At 33.6% G+C, this 18387-nt stretch overlaps 1 long non-coding RNA gene across 1 annotated transcript; it reads left to right on the top strand.

Moving 5' to 3' along the window:
* Positions 1 to 15883: 15883 nt before the first annotated feature.
* On the top strand, positions 15884 to 17329 carry LOC122401964. Its single transcript, XR_006259484.1, has 3 exons — positions 15884 to 16044; positions 16130 to 16527; positions 17104 to 17329. It is a non-coding gene; the product is annotated as an uncharacterized LOC122401964 (long non-coding RNA).
* Positions 17330 to 18387: the final 1058 nt, after the last annotated feature.

Here is an 18387-nt window from a genome sequence, read left to right as displayed (position 1 = left end):
GAGCCCGCCGAGAAGATCGAGGAGAGAACCAAGTTTCACGCGAAAAAGGAGACATAGGAGAACGTTATTCAGTGCCTATGAAGAAAACTGGGAAATAACGAGTTTCGATAAATTTTCCACTCGCTGACGCGTGCTCAACGGCCGTCTGTTTCTGGACATTATTGTTCCTTCGCGGAGAACGAGGAAGCTGTGTGGGTTCCCATCGTGAACGTGCCCAATCGTTTTTGGACGTTCCGTGACACTTTATACAGTCTGTGGTGTTTATCGTACTGTCCAATCGAACGTTCGATCATCCGTTTATCGAACGGGCGTAGTAGCACGATACAACGCGGTAGAAGTTTATATTTCACACGCGGAAAATCGGACTGCGTGGCCTCGACCAGAGCCTGATCGAGAAAATTCTAAACATCAAACACACGTACTTCAGGGATTTCGCTGAAACAACGTCTAACGCCGTGGTTTCAATCGTACACGGAACAAAGAACGGGTATATAAATTGCGTTTACAATTAGGAGCAAATTGTTTGTATTCGTCTCAGATTCTCCGGTATTTCTGAATTCTTTGTTATTTTTCGATTTTTCTCGAAGTCGAAATTTTAAGGTTGAAAACGGCGATTTGAGAAACTTTCTGCTGTTAAAAGAAGCTTTCGTGGACCCGGTAAGAAGAACCCAACAGCTGGAACCAATGTAAACCGAAGAATAAAAGAGAAAAAGTAAGTTTATTCAGGCAGCAACAATGCAATAGATAGTTTATTGAAATTCCTAAGTCTTTTGAGAACTCATTGAACTTTGTACGAAACTTCGGCCCGTTTTCAAAAATAGGGACGAACTTCGAGCCAACGGACCCGTTCGTTAAAACGAACGCCCAGGCGAACAAACTAAAGAAAAAAAGAAGAAACCAATCGATATCTTAATGGGAAATGTCAATGTCTATCGTACGAGATAACTATGGCATTTAAGTATATCATACATATACATATATATTTAATACGTAATGTAAACACGAGCTACCGTTACAAGTTAAGTATGTATATTGTGGTAAACAATGAAATATTCTAAAAGAAACCTACTTCCAGGACGTAATATGCTCAACAAAAGTACATGTATATTAAATTCACCGGGTGTAACGATTAAATAAATACATCATGGAGTGTCAGGAGTCGCGTGTCAAGTTTTTAAGCGGAAAGGCGTTCCGGTAACGATTATCGCCCAAAATATCTTTGATGGTACCAAAAAGATTGTCTTATAAGAGTTACAAAATACGAAAGAAGACATTCTACGAGCATAATTATTTGGGTATCATAATTCTTCAAACTTCAATTTATTATAGCATTTGAGTAATGTATGGTTCCCACTATGTAATTCTCTATTATTATTATCTATTCATATTCAAGGGGAACTGAATAACTGAATATACAGGTTGGTCCACGCAATTGTTTCAAGTCGTAACTCCGTTATTATTGCATTTACGCAAAAATGCCAAAGGAGAAAGATAAATGGTTCGAAGGGCACTACATCTGTAGGCCTTTAAACTTTGTTTAGATGCAGCAGTGCATATGCAATTAACAATTGCATCATTTTTTTAAATAGAAATGCATATCTTTTTTTACACAGATCGATTCTTCTGTTCAAACTACGTATAAAATGATTAGGGTACCATGGCAAAAGAATTATTAGATCTCGAGATATTTTCAAAAAATGTCTTTATCTTTCTCCTTTGGCATTTTTGCGTAAATGCAATAATTACGGAGTTATGACTTGAAACAATTGCGTGGACCACCCTGTATACTTCTCGAGAACGTATCACAATCGAAAAGCATGTTTATTACGAACATTATGCTTCTAATTTTACAATCAACTGTGGTCGTGATTTTATAGAAACATTAGGTGCTGAATAAAAGCAACGAATAGTAACTTATTTACGTGAAACAAAGTCACTATTAGACATCGAACAGCTACTCAGATAACTTTTTATTTGAATAATAATTCGAAAAATATTATTATAAAATATTGCATGGATCATGAAGAATATAAACATATTTTATTTTTCAAACTACATTAACCAATTAAGAGAAAGGCTAGTAAAAATATTTCAAATCATTCGAGATTGTTATATTGCTCATGAATATATTAAATAATTATATATATTTGGAAAACAATGCTTTCGCGAAAAAATGAACTTCTGTAACCTGTTCCTTTCTCGTTACAATTAAAAAGAAACCTTCCCATAAGCTGCAACATTTATTAAAGAAACTTTTCTCTGCTATTTATTTCGAAGACATTTAGAGTCATAATTGTCATCGGAGCATTCTGTATCGGGAACTTACATATTTCAACGAAACGGTAGAAAGAGCTATGCAATCAATACGGAACTGAGACAACACGGGTAAATCACGAACAAATCGAAACTAACTGTTTTACAATACGCAACGGTGCCTGAGGCAGTGAATTTCAGCGTGTAATCTGTAAAGTAATATTTTTTAGATATAAACAAAGCGTCGATTTCATCACATAACCGCGAAGATAGACGACCGAACCTATTCGACCATCCTGACACTCCACAAGTTTTGCAAACGAAACTTATCTTCGTAAAGAGTAGATGAGTTGGAAGTCTTTTTTGAACCCCCGCCAAGAAAACCAAGAATTTTGTGTGTGTAGGAATCGACAGAGATAGGATTAAGGTTCTAAAAACTACGTCCGCTGTATATATTACGCATTGTACCGTATAAGCCACAAAGTGAGCTACGGAAAATCAGTCTCGTTTACGCTATTTTAACGTTCCGTTTGACGATTTGCTGTAAAAATGCCGCGTCGATCCTGATGATCTTTTAACTCGATTATACGCCGCTTGTAAAGTACGAGCAACGGAAGAACTCATGGCTGTTTCGAGGAAAACGTTAATTTTGCTTCGTAATTGACTCGGGTAAGGCTGAGTTTACTTTTCATTTTATTTTTTTAATCAATTATGTTTTATAACAGATTTTAGTGGGGAGTTTCAGCCGTATAACAATAATCGCTAAAACGAGCGTTTTTTCTGAAATAAAAATTCTGGGAGAAATATCAGCCGAACTGGGTTAATTGAAACGTGATTTTATAGTTCGAACGTTATCGAGTATTTGTTTCCTAGAGCTCTTTTGTGACTTACATTGCAGGAAATTCCGCTGGAAAGCACTTGTTTCGACTCCTCGAGACCGAAAGTAGCGAAACGAGTCACGCGAAATTGTAAACGTTCGGATCGATAGTTTTCTCGGTAGAATCCGAATCGGGATCGAGATTATCTTTGGAACGGGGATCGAATAAAATCGACAATTTTCTACCAGTTTTTAACGCTTTCTATTGGCAAATTGTTACACGGTGTCATAAATTACCGCGAGGACGAGACACAAGTGCTAGGCGCGGACACGATCCTAATAATAATACGTTACTGTCGGAGAACATGTTGTTACTGTTGTTGTTAAAGATAATGGAAGTGTTACAGTGTTAAGTCGCGAGAAAGAGAGAAAGAGAGAGACGTAGTTAAAACGAAATTATTAGTTACTTACCAGAAGAAAGAAAGAAAAACATTGATTAGGCGTAACGGCTACGTCTCAACTAAATATCTTTATCTACTATTATTAAGTACTTCAGGCGTCTAAAGCTTTTCGCCCCATTTCTCGATCAGCAGAGACGAACGCTATTTCCATCCGACACAAGATGATTTCTTTCTATCGTGTGCGCACTCGCGACTAAATCGTTACTATTAAGTATAAACGAAAGAATTCTACGCGACCGTTAGATCATTAACTCGATGGTGGTTTCGGACAATAGATCTATTCGAATGAATAACAATCTCATTCCGAGAAATCACAGCTATACAACGAACATACTTCTCAAAGGGGATTGGATATTCTTACTCTGAAATACAGTGAGTGTAAAAAGTATTCGTACACTAGTCAATTTGAACAAAAACTTTGCAGAACTTTGTTTATTACAAAAGTATGTTAACAAAAACATACATACATATTCTTAGAAATCTCTGGAACAAATGTCATTAACAACAAATTATTTATTTATATTTATTATGAAAATATTAACAAATTTCCAGAAATTGGCGTGAAATATACGTGTAATAAGTATTCGTACACTTCTAATTTTACAACAAAAACTATCAATTTTAGTACATAAACGTAACAAAAATCAGTCTATTTGCTATTTTAGTATCTAGTGGGATTTCCTTTAGATTGTATAATCGCTTTAAGCCTTTGCGGCATTGAATTTACTAAATTTTTGGTTATAGTACTAGACATTTTGTTCCATTCTTCTAAAAGTGCATTTTTTAAATCTTGTTTCGAAGAAATGTGATGGTCTCGAATTTTTTCTTCAAGATGACTCCATAAGTGCTCTATCACATTTACGTCTAGACACTGTGGAGGGATTTTTAATTGCTGTGGCACATTATATAGGATCCACTGACGTGTATTATAAGCATTATGCTTTGGATCATTATCTTGCAAAAATATATAATTGACCTGTAACTGCATTTTATTTGCACTAACCTGAAGATGCTCTTTTAGAATATCGATGTACATTTTGTGATCCATGATACTATCGATAAAATGGAGGGATCCAACCCCGCTCGCACGCATAGAGCCCCAAACTGTGACTAGATCCTCCTCCATGCTTTACGGTCGGCTTCAAATTTCTTTTTTCGTACTCGGTATTTTTTTTCCGCCATACTGTACATCGTCCATCTGACCCAAATATGTTAAATTTACTCTCATCGGTAAATATAATACGGTTCCAGTGCTCCATAGGAACATTAACGTACTCTTTCGCGAATTGCAATTGTTTTTTTCTATTAATTTCATTTACGAAATATTTCTTACGAGCTACTTTGCCATGATATCCTCTATCCCGTAAAAAATTACGCACTGTGCTACTGCATACATTAATGTCCAGATCATTTTTAAGTTCAGCTGTGATTTTCACCGCACTTATCTTTGGATTTTGCTTTATTTTTCGAATTATCCATCGGCCGGTATACTCATTTATTATTCGTTTACGTCCGTTTCTTGGATTATTTTTTACAGTTTTTCGATCGACATATCTGTCAATGATTCCTTGAATCGTGGACCTCGGTCTATTTAAAACTTTAGAAATTTCACTCAGTGTTTTACACTTATTATGTAAATTTATAACAATTTTCCTTTCTTCTTCAGAGGTTTCCTTGCGTTTTCGTCCCATTTTACTGATAATTTCGTTGATAATGTTTGAATTCAGGATACTACCTATACCGACAGCGTCTCCAGACATACTGATGCTAAGTATGTTTACATATGATGGATTATCTTGTAATCGTTCTATGTGGAATGTTACGAATCGAAGACTGTACGAATACTTATTACGCGTATATTTTAGGTCAATTTCTGGAAATTTGTTAATATTTTCATAATAAATATAAATAAATAATTTGTTGTTAATGACATTTGTTCCAGAGATTTCTAAGAATATGTATCCATGTTTTTGTTAACATACTTTTGTAATAAACAAAGTTTTGCAAAGTTTTTTTTCAAATTGACTAGTGTACGAATACTTTTTACACTCACTGTATTTCTTAACGCAGGAATACAAACACACAGTGGAAATGAAGGATATAACGACAGCGGTCCAAACAATATTACGAGCATGCTGCATATTAGGTCGAGTAATAAGTTCGTTCAGATATCTTTGCAGAATTGCAAATATTTATTACGTTCTTATAGACAGTGTCTAATCAACGACATACAATGCAATAATATTACCGATCGCCATTTTTCGGACCAATCTTTTATTCTGTTGGCTTGGGAGAGTTCGGTTTCATTGATAAAAAACACTCACTTTTTCATTAACCTACTCGGTTCTAAATCTTTTTCTTTGTATAGAGATAAGTATTTTTCATTAAATGCAACTGAATTATAAATTTACAGAGAGAGTTTTAATAATTACAGTGATATTTATTTATTTTTAAATCATAAATCAAACTTTTGCTGATTATTTATATAACGTTTGGCTGTAACGTCCTTTTTATGATTCGCTGTGTTATTAGTGCCAAACCAATTTGTAATGTTTTTTTTTATTAACGTCACTAAAAATACTTAATCAAAGATCGCCTATGTGGGATTTGTTATTTTAATAAATTAAATATTTTATATCAAAGACTAATCTTTAAGTCCATATTTCTATGTACAACAAAATTAAATGAATCCTGTAAAATTCAAAATAGATGAAAGTCTATAATAGAGTTAGATATGATTAGTAGAACATACAAATATCGATCATTTTTATCATACAAAAACTGATTTAAATACTTGGAAATAAACTAATGAAATAATCTAATCTATTCATTTAACGAAATGATATACGAAATGTTTAATAACCTGACAATATCACACGTCGAATATCGTAAACTATATTCAGCCAACGTACACGTCATCTTTCTCACTCTAATCTACTTTTACGTTTCTTTAGACCATTTAAATAGTTGTCAATTGCATTAAAAACGATAACGATAATCACATCTTTTATTCCCAAGAAATAAAATTGTATTCAATAATGAAAATAATACAAACATATTAAAATATACACATTTACTTCAATTCAGAAGCACTTGGCTATACACTAAGCATAATTGTAGCTAAAGAATTAAACATCTCTGATTCGATTTGTTTGTGTGGTCTTAAAAGCAACGTTTTGACTTAATACAGTCAAACAGTTGTTCTTCAATTATCTGAACGAGCTCATTATTAGAATTAATGTATCAATTTTACCAAAAAATGTTCTTCGAAGACTTTTGTAATAACAAGGAATATCTGCAATGTGACCCTCTTGATGAAACATTGCAAGTTCGTAAAATCAACAAAAATATGAAATTATTTTGTAATGATTGTAATTCATGTTGAAGGGATACAATCAAGGTACGCTTCAAAGTTTCAATCTTTGGATACTATCTTTAAAACTAATGGATTGAAGAAACCCTTTTATCATATACTGTAGAGATTCGGCGGAAAATAACAGCGAATATAATTATTTGGGAAAATGAAAAACTCACTTGTAAACAGTGTCGCGTGTATAAAATTAATAAAACTCTACTGTCTAAAACGGATTTTCGCGATAGCAAATTTTATATTTTTAATTGTTAATATCAGTGTTCATCGCTTTAACTTTTTAAATAATCATGATTACAAAACGCCTGCTAGTATAATAAACACATATACTTGGTGGTGATTTTTTAACTATATTGGTAATTAAAACACTGATTAATATGTATACAGTACCGGGATGAAATAAACGTACTCGATGCTTACTGTGAATTCGTAACAAAAATATTTTATTATACCGTCTTCTAAAAAATTTCAACAGTGTGTATGGTAAACGTAATTTGTTGACTCTCTTATTAATTGATTTACAAAAACATTCGTGTATCTTAAATCATTTTCAAAACAATGTTATGTTAGGAAGATTTGGAGTGAAATCTTGAAAGACAGTTCCATCCCTTGAACATGAATTACCGTCAGAAAGGAATATTTCTGACCGTTCTACAAATCTACAGAGTTTTATTAAAATCGTAGGAAGATATTTCATGGATGTTTCTTGCGAATGCAATATTGAAACAGTCCACGGTCGCTTACATCGTCAAAACATAGTTCGTTAGAACACTGCCCGATAGAGTAGGTACTAGTAAAAGGATCGAATCGACTTCAATCGTATAGAATATTTATAGTCTCCGTTAAACGAAAGGTTTCTAAACTTCAGTTTTTCTGCGATTGTGAATTTTCCCTTTAAATTAACCTGTAAGTGGCGAACATCGCGAATCGCTATGTTCGTCAAATATATTTTTTTAGTAGGACATGTGAAAAGATCGTGCCAAACTTTCTAATCGGTACGACGAAAATAATAATCGGATCGAAACAAATTGGAGGCTCAAGGTCACTAAGTAACTAACACAATTGATTATAACTTTCAGCTAATACTAACAATTTTAACAAATAATTTGAAGTAATTATTTCGTATAAGATTATAGAATCTTAATCTTACGTAACTACTTAATAATTTATACAATTCTATAATTATCAATATCCAAAGACAGAGGCAGAAGGGTCCTTCAGAAACATGCTTATCCTTAAAATTAAACAAAAATTAACCGAATTAACGCTTCACCCATTTGCATGTTTCGCCTAAAACCTTGGCATAATGAATTTTCACAATCGATTTTCTCGAACACGAAGTTTCAAATGAAAAAATATTACTCTTCATTTCATATTTGAGCCGTTTATTTTGAAAGTGGCCTAACTCCATTTTTCAATTTTTTCCGGTTACCATGGTTACATGTACAACTTCATGTTATTTATCAGTAAAGCATTTCAGGTTGCTTATATTCCGAGCAAATACGATAATTCTTGACACATAAGTTTTCAGAGTTAGTTCAATAATTGAACCGTGTAGTTTGAAAGTGGCCTAACTCCATTTATACTTAAATCAAGATATTTAATGTTTACATGTACGTTTGGGATGAAACTATTGCATCCAGAGGTGCTCAAGAAATTGTTTCATGCATCCTAAAACATGTTAAAAATTTAAGAAGTGAAAGACACATTATAGCGTACAGTGACATGTGCGCCGGGCAAAATAGAAACATTAAAGTAGCTTTAATGTGGTTAAAAATTGTCCAAACTTTGGAAAATAATGTGGAAATCGTAGATCACAAATTTTTAATATCACGACTATTCGTTTTTACCAAATGATAGAGATTTTGGCGTGGTAGAAATGTCATTAAAAAAAAATAATTTACTGTTCGTTCCCCGAGATTATTACAAGATTATTAAAAAGTGTCGGAAAGGTAATAATTTTATTGTAAATGAAATGAGACAAGAAGATTTTGTATCAACAAAATTATTCGAAGACGCAATTTTTAAAAGGGTAAAGAATTCTGATGAAGAATCGATAAACTGGTTAAAAATATGTTGGATGCGTTTTGCCACAAATGAACCGTATAAAATTTTCGTTAAGACATCAATGAATGAAAATGAAAATTTTAAAGTCCTGAATTTATTACCACGTCGGGGTAGACCAAGAAAGTTCGAAAATATTGTATTGATACCACTGTATAAAAATATCAAACAAATTACAACAGCAAAATTCAAGGACATAACTGACCTATTACGATATATACCACCGGAACATCATGATTACTTCAAATCCCTTTCACACGCACAAAATATAGATGAGTAGTAAATTGTTTTGAAATAAATTTATGTTTGTAATTTTGTACGTTATGTAGTTAAAAAATGTTTTGAATGGCATAAATTATGTTTCCAAAGTGTTTTAAAGATATGTAAAATAAATTCTGAGGGGGCTGGAGGTTCCAGTGACAAACCTCAATCTACCCCAACAATTATTAAAGAGTTTATTTCCGCGGGTGTCGGGGGTGTAGCCACACGTAGGTCAAAGTTAATAACACTGGCTTCGCAAACGCGCGACGTCTTAGCCAGACTCGGGTCTAAAATAGACTGGGGGTCTTTCTTCTCACGTCCCCTGAATATATACAATTTCTTACCCTAATAGCAAAGGTAGAGAAAAAGAGACAGGACAGAAAGACGGAAAAACGAAACTGGAAAATCCTCAGTGTAGGAAAAGTTTAGCGAAAGAGAGTCATAAAAGTCAAGAGGCTCGCCGGGCCCGGATCAGGGTGGTCCGAGGCCCAGGCGAAACCTTGAGGAAAAACAGACGCCTCGCGCGGCTCTGGTCGCCAAGTGTTTAACAGGACGACCAGGCTCGCACGAGACCCTGGGAAAATGGAAAAATAGAAAGCTTAAAACTATCCTTACATTCCATTCCCATTCATACTCTGGCAAGGGCGTAGTGGCTATACAATGGCCGCTACAATTCAGTATTGTTTTTTTCAATTTGAAGCATCTTAAATTATGTTGAATGGACTTGGGCACCTTCAAATTTTATAATGAATCTGGTTGTTAATTTTGAAAGTGGCCTAACTCCATTCTTGATAAGAAAACGCATATTATTCATTTAATAATTGCCAGTATTTTAATAGGAACTATAAATTTAACACCCTTAGATACACTTAAGCAGTATGACTCATTAGTATCCTATACGTATATTTTTAAATTCATTGAAACGCAAACATTTAAATATCTCGTTTTGAAGATAAATGGACTTAGACCACTTTCAAAATAAACGGCTCATTTGTTCTTTCATGTAAAATCACATTTTTCTCGATCGTACCATCGAAAGCTGATTAGAAAGACGAGCTAGCTCTGAAGAAACGAATCGTATTTTACGCGATACACAGTGTGACGAGTGGCCTTGACCAACCAATCGAATTTGCTTTGACCTCAGTCAGAAATACCTAATCTAAAAAATCGTGCGCACACATGAAATAGCGGCCTTAATGATTTTTCAGCGCGGTACTCGTGATCTCCGGAAACTCTTGTACCCGAAATTGTAAATTAGTCGTTCCGATACGAACGATTGGCTTCCTTTCGCCATTTTCACCTAGAATCCACGTTCTTCATACATTTATTCGATGCCGAGACTCTTCCGATTGGGAAGTATCGTTGTTCCACTTGTCGAAGTAAATACACGATAAATTGTTCCCGATCCTCGTTTCGAATACGATGTGCCAACAAATTTTGCAAATAGAACAAGAGAATGGAATTTGTTAGCTAAACACAAGCATATCAATAATATTATCAAAATGATTCATTTCCTTTGAAACGTGAATTCAAAACGAAGAGAAATTTCCAGCAAGTTTCAGACGCATCTACGAAAAAAGCATCGATCAAGGTTTCGATAAATCCATGCCTCTTTTCTCTTGATTTTTATCACTTTAAATGTACAACGAAATACGAATGATCGCTCTTCTATGGAGCACAGAAGAAGCACACGAACTGTCCGACTTCGATTTTAGTGTGATTCTGCAGAATGATAGTTATCCCTTTTGGTGTACGTAAAATATTAGACGTAAATACTCAACACTTTTTAAAATATAAATAATCAAAGTGGGACAATTATGAGTTAGCTCTGTATAACGACTATTCACAGGACATGTTGTAAAATTTAATATTAATTCAGTTCATAAGTTTTTGTGTATTTTTATACCGAAAGAAAATATTTACCAAGTAGGAGTTTATTGATGTTGCAATACTGTAGCAATTAGGAGAATTGCTTTCATCAGAGTTTAATGACGCTCATATAATTATAATCACATATCGAATCTTCTGTAAGTATCGTAGCCTGGTGTAGACTGCAGGACACTTACAAACAATTAATCGCATAATATACACGAACTTGTAAACTGAATTAATATTCAATTTTACAACACATCCTGTGGATAGTATTTATACGGAGCTAACTCCTGATTATCCCACTTTAATTATTTACATCTTAAAAAGTGTTGAGTATCTACACCTAATATGTTACATACATCAAAAGGGATTGTTCTACTATCATTCTGCAAAAGCACATTAAAATCGAAGTCGAACAGACTGTAAAAAATTATTTGCTTTATATATTAACTTCTCTAAAACATCATGAAAGTAGACGTTTGGTTGATCTCTAATTCGAAGTTTATTCAAGAACAGTAAATACAAATTTTAAACTCATTCGTAAACTGCTACTCCCGTTATTAGAGAAATTATTCATATACAATTAGTCTATTAACGATTTTTCTTTTAACTCAAATCTTAATTAAAGCCTTAAATAAAAACGCTGGTACGAATGAATATAGAGTATTTATTTGTTATTTACGAATAAATTTTCCCCAACTCGGTTGACGATTTATCAGAACTGAAGTATCGCGAAAATTTAAATAAAAAGATATGAAGTTCCTTTAATTGCATTCGTTAATGCAAGATGAGAGGGCGGGTAATTAACGAGGAGATCGCAAGAAAGGCGGTCGATTGGATAAAATACAATCCTAATTTCGTAGACAATCGTCGATGTCTAATCGCAAGGCGTGTTCGTGCTGAACTGCCTTTTCCCGGCCTGGGAAAGTCCCCACGCAGTCCTCTTAACGAAGGCTTTTCAAGGGATTTCCAACATTAATGTATCTAATGTGTTCAAAAGCTACGTTAAATCACGTGTACGAATAAAATATTTCATCTTCAATGTCGTTTGTCGTCAGCTTTGCACGCTATCCATTTTTGCGTAGTATGAAATAAGTACCAATACGATAGTAAAAGATTGGAAAAATAATGTTCGATTAATCGACGCGGTAAATTTTGACCATTGCGTTGATTGTTCAAAGCAAAAAAAATCGGAAGAGTCCAGGCTCGAGTCTAAAACTGTATTCTTAAGCTACATTAGTAAGTATAAAGCGAAGCAACCAAAAAACCATCGCCGTACGATGGATGACTTTGTACCGGAGTTGTGCTAATTCAATTACACAATTTAACTACGCTGTATTTCAGTTGCCTCGCGATTCAATTACGTTACAATTAAATTACATGATTCAAACTTTCCAGCTAATTTGATTACTCATAATTCTAATAATTAGTATAATTGAAGTACAACGTAATTGAAATACAGTGCAATTGAAGTACAATGTAATTAAAATATAGTGTAACCGAATTACAACTGTCTGAATTACAGCTTACAACGTTGACAAGCTACGATTAATATATTCCTATGATTACGTTACGAATGTTCGTTTCTTGACTATAGAGCGTGTTTTCATATTTATAATATGAATTTATCATCAGTTAATGTGACTATTATCAAGTGGCGATAAGCTAAAAATGTTCTTTCTCCAGTTTGTCCCTATTAAATAATGTATTTCATTTCGTTTATATGTATATTAATTTTGTTAAATGAGTGGCATCGTGCCATTATTCTTTTCCTTTAATATATATTGCGAGCTTAATAAATAAGAGTGTATCGTACATTATTTATTTTTCATTTTTCCAATGTTTATTTTAGAATTTAGGGAAAATACGATGCAGTCTTTATTTCTGTTGTGATATTATAAGTTTATAAATAATAACCGACACAGTAATTACTTTCTGTTTAAAGTTCCTATCTATTAATTCGCAATTGTAACTCAATTACATCGTAATTTACAATTAACGTAAATTAATTACATTCTTTTTGTAATCACATGCCAATTGGAATTACGAATTATATTGTAATTTAATCGAATGAAAAATCTGAATTATGAATTGCGATGTAATTCAATCATTTTGTAATTATAATTCTTGGGAGTAATTCAGTCGTAATTCTGCACAACTCTGCTTTGTACCAACCAACCAGGTTGAGATATTGTAATTCTCGAGACATTGCGATTATGGGTATGATAACGAATGCGTGTGCCAACGGTATAATAAACTAGCGCGTGTATACTCACGCGCCGTGTACTTGTCTATGTACATAAAGAAAATGATAAGGATAGGACGAGGCGATTTTCGGGAGTCCTCGTTCTTGCTTTTCGTCTTCACCATCGAGGATAATTTAGCTAAAAGAAACCTAGAATTAAGCGTAGACCAGCAAATAAGTTTAGCGACGAAACCTCGCCAACTGGAATCTTTTTCAATGGCCTCGGGATCGAGAGGCGTCGTATTTGTGTCAGCGTACATTTTTAACGGGGGAAAAAAAATTACCACTAAGGATAACGATAAACATTGATAAAATAAGCATGCGAAGATAACGAAGTTCGCGAGTTCCGCGATGGCAAAGGGATGGAGATGTCGATAGAAACGAAGCCACTGCAAGCATTTCTACGATAAGAGGATCGTGTAAAAATCGTTTCGCGGAACGTGCGAACCGATGGCTTTTAAGGAACATATGTGGCACATGATTGTATGTTGTTTCAAATAAAAACATTGTTGTTTTGTATACTATACCGTCGCCGAGATTTTCGTGCAATACTATACAGGGTATCCCATGGCACGTGGGACCCACTTCAAAAATGGATTCTACACAAGAAAGTAATAACAAAAGTTCATATAAACATGTGTCCTATTTGACCCTGTTTTGAAGTTACAGCGAGTTCTGTGTTGAAATACAGGGTATAAACGATAACTTTGGCAAAAATCATAGGGTAAGTAGAGGTCCCATAGGCAAGTATTTTGAGCATGGGAACCCGTGTCCGGAAATGCACCAGTAAAGCATTACGGCGATCTTTAATTTTGGTCTTTCGCGCCTGATGTGGCATTCCATTTAAAAAATTGAGGGTCGCCTTCTGTTTCGCTAGGAAAGTAGAAACCGGGCCGGATGCAAAAATCAATATAGCGGGCACGTGTCGCAGGAAACACCGTTCTCGAAGGATCAAGAATGTTTGCACCTGGCTTGAAGAGAAGTAAAGGACGATCGGGAAGAATAGATGTACATACAAAGACAGGACTCCGATCGCCTGGGGCTACTCAGAACAGAACCGCACGAGACAGTCAGAACGAAGTCCATCATTCAATTCATAAAAAATCAACAATTATTTTAAAATTAATTTAGTAAAATAACGCGCCGCGAACCCGTATGGTGAGCTAGAGATTTACAAGCCCGAGTGAGGAAGAAATCTGGGCGATCACGAGTGATGAGGTCGCGATTACGATCGGGTCGTTACACCTTCATTTCTCGAAAAATAATGTGAATATGCAATTGATATACACTGTCCTATTAGTCATAAGAAATTTCATTTTTTTCCAATTAGAATAGTTTTCGAAAAAATCGCTGGCTAGTAATAACGTGAACACTCTGTATACTTCATACAACTATAGAGAACAAAATTTGGTATTAAGAAACTTCCAGTATATTTGGTGTTCATAAGTTTCGATGAAACTGTATAAATCTGTACATTATTGATAAAATTTTTGGAATTTGAAAGTTAACTATATATTTATATATAAGTTTATAATATAGTTCTAATAAATTAATTGAGAATTACTCAAGATAATTCTTTGTTTATACAAAATTTTTAAACAAGTTTTGTATTATTTGATATAAATGTAACGATGTATTAAATTTTAAATAGTTATTAATATGCATTAAATGCATTTATAAAAGACTTTATTTATTTATGCAAAATTTTCAAGACATACTGAAAGTTTCAAAACCTATGAAGAATTCCAGATCCGCTAAGACTTTCAAGACACGTGAAAACTTTTAGGATTCATAAAGACTTGCAAAAGTGCCTGGATTCCAAAAATAATGTTATTGTATGCCCAACACGTTTCAGAGGCTAAAATCTGCTGTTCCGAGCATAGCAACCACCTTATATCCTCATGTAAACGACGAAATTAAAACTATAAAGTATAACTGGATTATACGGAGATATTCGCTTTATGGAGATCGATCATTCTAGATAAATATCAATAACGGAAATGAAGAATATAATGTAAAAAAATAATTCATTTAATCTTTTTAATCATGCACGAAATTTTTAATTAAGAACGAAATGGTATCGCCTACAGGCAATGCTATTCAAGTCGACAGCAGTACTAACAGATACAAAAATACATTTTCATTGAAAATAATTATTGACTCACTTTGTTTTAAATTACGACCCTACGACGATATTATTTTTATAATAAAAAAGAATTCACTGCTTGTTTATCGAGAAATAGTTCGTCGTTCTCAGCACTAGATGGAGAAACAAGTTTATTAGGAGAGTTTTCGGCATGCGATTGGTAAGGTCACGTTTGTACGTTGCTCGTGTTTCTGCAGTATTTATTTAATAGTATAGTGATATATTTAAATAAATATATTAAGAATTACAAGGTATATGATGTAATCTTCACTACTGAAGTAATTTGATTTTATTAGTCTTCAATTTGGTCTATAATACTATTGTATTTATAAAAGTGAGGTTAAGTAACCCACACCACGTTTTTGTCCGCAGCGAGAGACGCCTTTCCTCCGGACCTGATGAAGTGTGAGAAAAACGAAGTTAAAATGATAGACTGGGATCAAATAGAGTGTACGATACTAAAATCAAAAAGAAATTTGTTATTAAAAAAAGAAATTTCAAGATTCTTAATAGAATAGAAACTATGAACTCAATACTAGATCAGTCTCCTCGCCGGTAAATGTTTATTTTAGTGGCTTTGCCATAAATTTGTTTATTTTTGTTTGGTTCTAATAGTTTTTTCAAAAATTATTCACTCTAGGTTTCGAGATGCACAGTTTTTGTCTTAAAGGTCTAGCTAAAGCTAAAATTCAGTTTGATAGCTATATGGAAGCAAACAAGCTACTCAATTCTGGCAAGTTAAAGGATCTAGGCATCTCTGTGTATGTTCCCAGATGTAAATTAAAGAGAAAAGAAGCGTTGAAAGGTTCAACAAAGAATTTGACACTGACGACCTATTAAATCAAGCAAAGCCACCCTACAAAATTTTATATATAAAAAAAGCTCAATAGGAAGATCTTTGATCCTCTCATTAAGTTACATACTTGGGTTCAGAGTAACACAATATTCACCATGTTTGAAAGTTCGACTCTCCCGCAGAAAATACAATTATATAGTTTGCTACATCAGGAAATTACACCGTACATCAAATCAGTCAAGGTATGTATAAACTACTTCAGATATGGACAAATTACCAAATACAAGTAGCCCTACTACAACACATCCTATAATATGATTTCTCTATAACACGATTCATAAATTGTGAGAACCTTCCTACAACACGGTTTCGCTTTAACATAATAAGAAAATTGCAAAAATCTTTGTATAACACTGTACTCCTACAGCACTGAATAACATGATTTTTGCTTACCATAATTAAAAACTAAATTACCTTAAAATAATGACGCGAAGGAATAATGAACTATAGTGGCCTTACATGAAAATATATAAACAAATTATAATTTATTAAATTAGGGTTGTGTTAAATTAAAATAATATTTTTTGTCTTTTTTTTTGTTTTGTGTTATACATACATTTATATTTTTCATAAAAATTAAGTTGTTTATGTAGAATTAAAAAAAAATATTTGTTTTTAATAAGTTTTTGGAACGTAACTTCTCTTTTTATACTGGCTCTGGGTCTCATGTAACATGGTTTCACACAAAACGGTATTTTCTAGGTACCTAAGAGAGTTACCTGTCTTGAGAAGTTCAAACACCTGCTTTTTTTTTATAGGTTAACCATTCATGACCAAATTCATTCCTGCAAAGTAACATGTCTCCTGCTCTCACCAACAAAAATAATGGCTTTTGTATGGATCACATTCAAAAGAGGGACCTTAACATCTTCTTCTGGAAGTGTAGATAGACCCTAACAACAACAGAGGAAATGCTTGAATATGCTCTACATTATAAGGTAACAATTTATGTAGAAACTTAAGCCAACTTCTTCTTTTTCTCTTTTCTGGGCTTAGAAAGTACAATACTATTATATGCAAATAATATTAGTTTTGTAACTGAATCTATCGATTCACCTGAAGTCTAAGATCTTTAATCTTAACAATTATTATTATTCTGTTGGGACCAGTTGAAGCTTTTATAAATAAGTAAATTGATTATTATTATATTTTTATATTAATTATAAGTGAAAACATTTTTTTCCATTACTAATTAACCCATTTGCATCCGCTAGTGGATTATTCCGCACATGATGGTCGTCTCTTATCACCGCGCGAACTATTCCGCGAATCGTGACTTTCTTTTATCACTGGTCGCGAACTATTTCGCATATAACACGGTTCGCGTATTGTTGCCAATCTGTGAACATTTCAGCTGTTCTTATTGTGTTTGTTTGGTTTATGACACGGAACAACGTTTAGTCAAGCCAGCAAAACTATAGGATTTCGTTAGCAAGTACAAAGTGTCATAAACTTAGTCAGCGAAGGCAATCCCGGGTGGTTGCGATCCCAATGAATTGTTAAATAAATGAGCCATATTAAATAAATTCTATGAATTATTCTGAAGTCATTTACTGTAGAAGTTAACGAAAATAATTAAATTCCCAATATATGGCCGTGCGCGGTGATATGGGTCAAGTTTGGATGGCACTGATGTTTTTGTCGTTGAGCTCAACAACTTAACACTACATCTACCGCGATCGGTCAAATGACCGTTTTTAAAATTTCGTTTAAAATTTCTAACACACAATATTATTTTCGCGCCATTTAACTTCACGACATTTCTTATAGCACACTTACAATGAATTTTACAACATTCACTTCTATTCTTATTGTTTGTTTTCTGAGAAAAATATATAGTCTCTCTTGCCTACCACGGCCGGTCATTTGACCAGTTAAATGATCTATATTTTTTTGTAAAAAACTGGACAGAAGTTTTTTCCATAATTGAGCCACCGTTGGAAGCGGTAAACCTTCCCCTTTAAAATGGCTTTTAATTTTTGGCGATCCGGTAGGTTCAGTGTTAAGTAGAGCCATGATACAAATGGGTTAAGAATTTTATA

The sequence above is a fragment of the Colletes gigas genome, unplaced genomic scaffold (genome assembly GCF_013123115.1).
Source record: "Colletes gigas isolate AHSC1104 unplaced genomic scaffold, ASM1312311v1 Colletes_gigas_Sc00030, whole genome shotgun sequence".
In the NCBI taxonomy this organism is placed as follows: domain Eukaryota; kingdom Metazoa; phylum Arthropoda; class Insecta; order Hymenoptera; family Colletidae; genus Colletes; species Colletes gigas.
The sequence above is the reverse complement of the archived record's forward strand: the minus strand, read 5'-3'. Positions and strand labels throughout refer to the sequence as shown.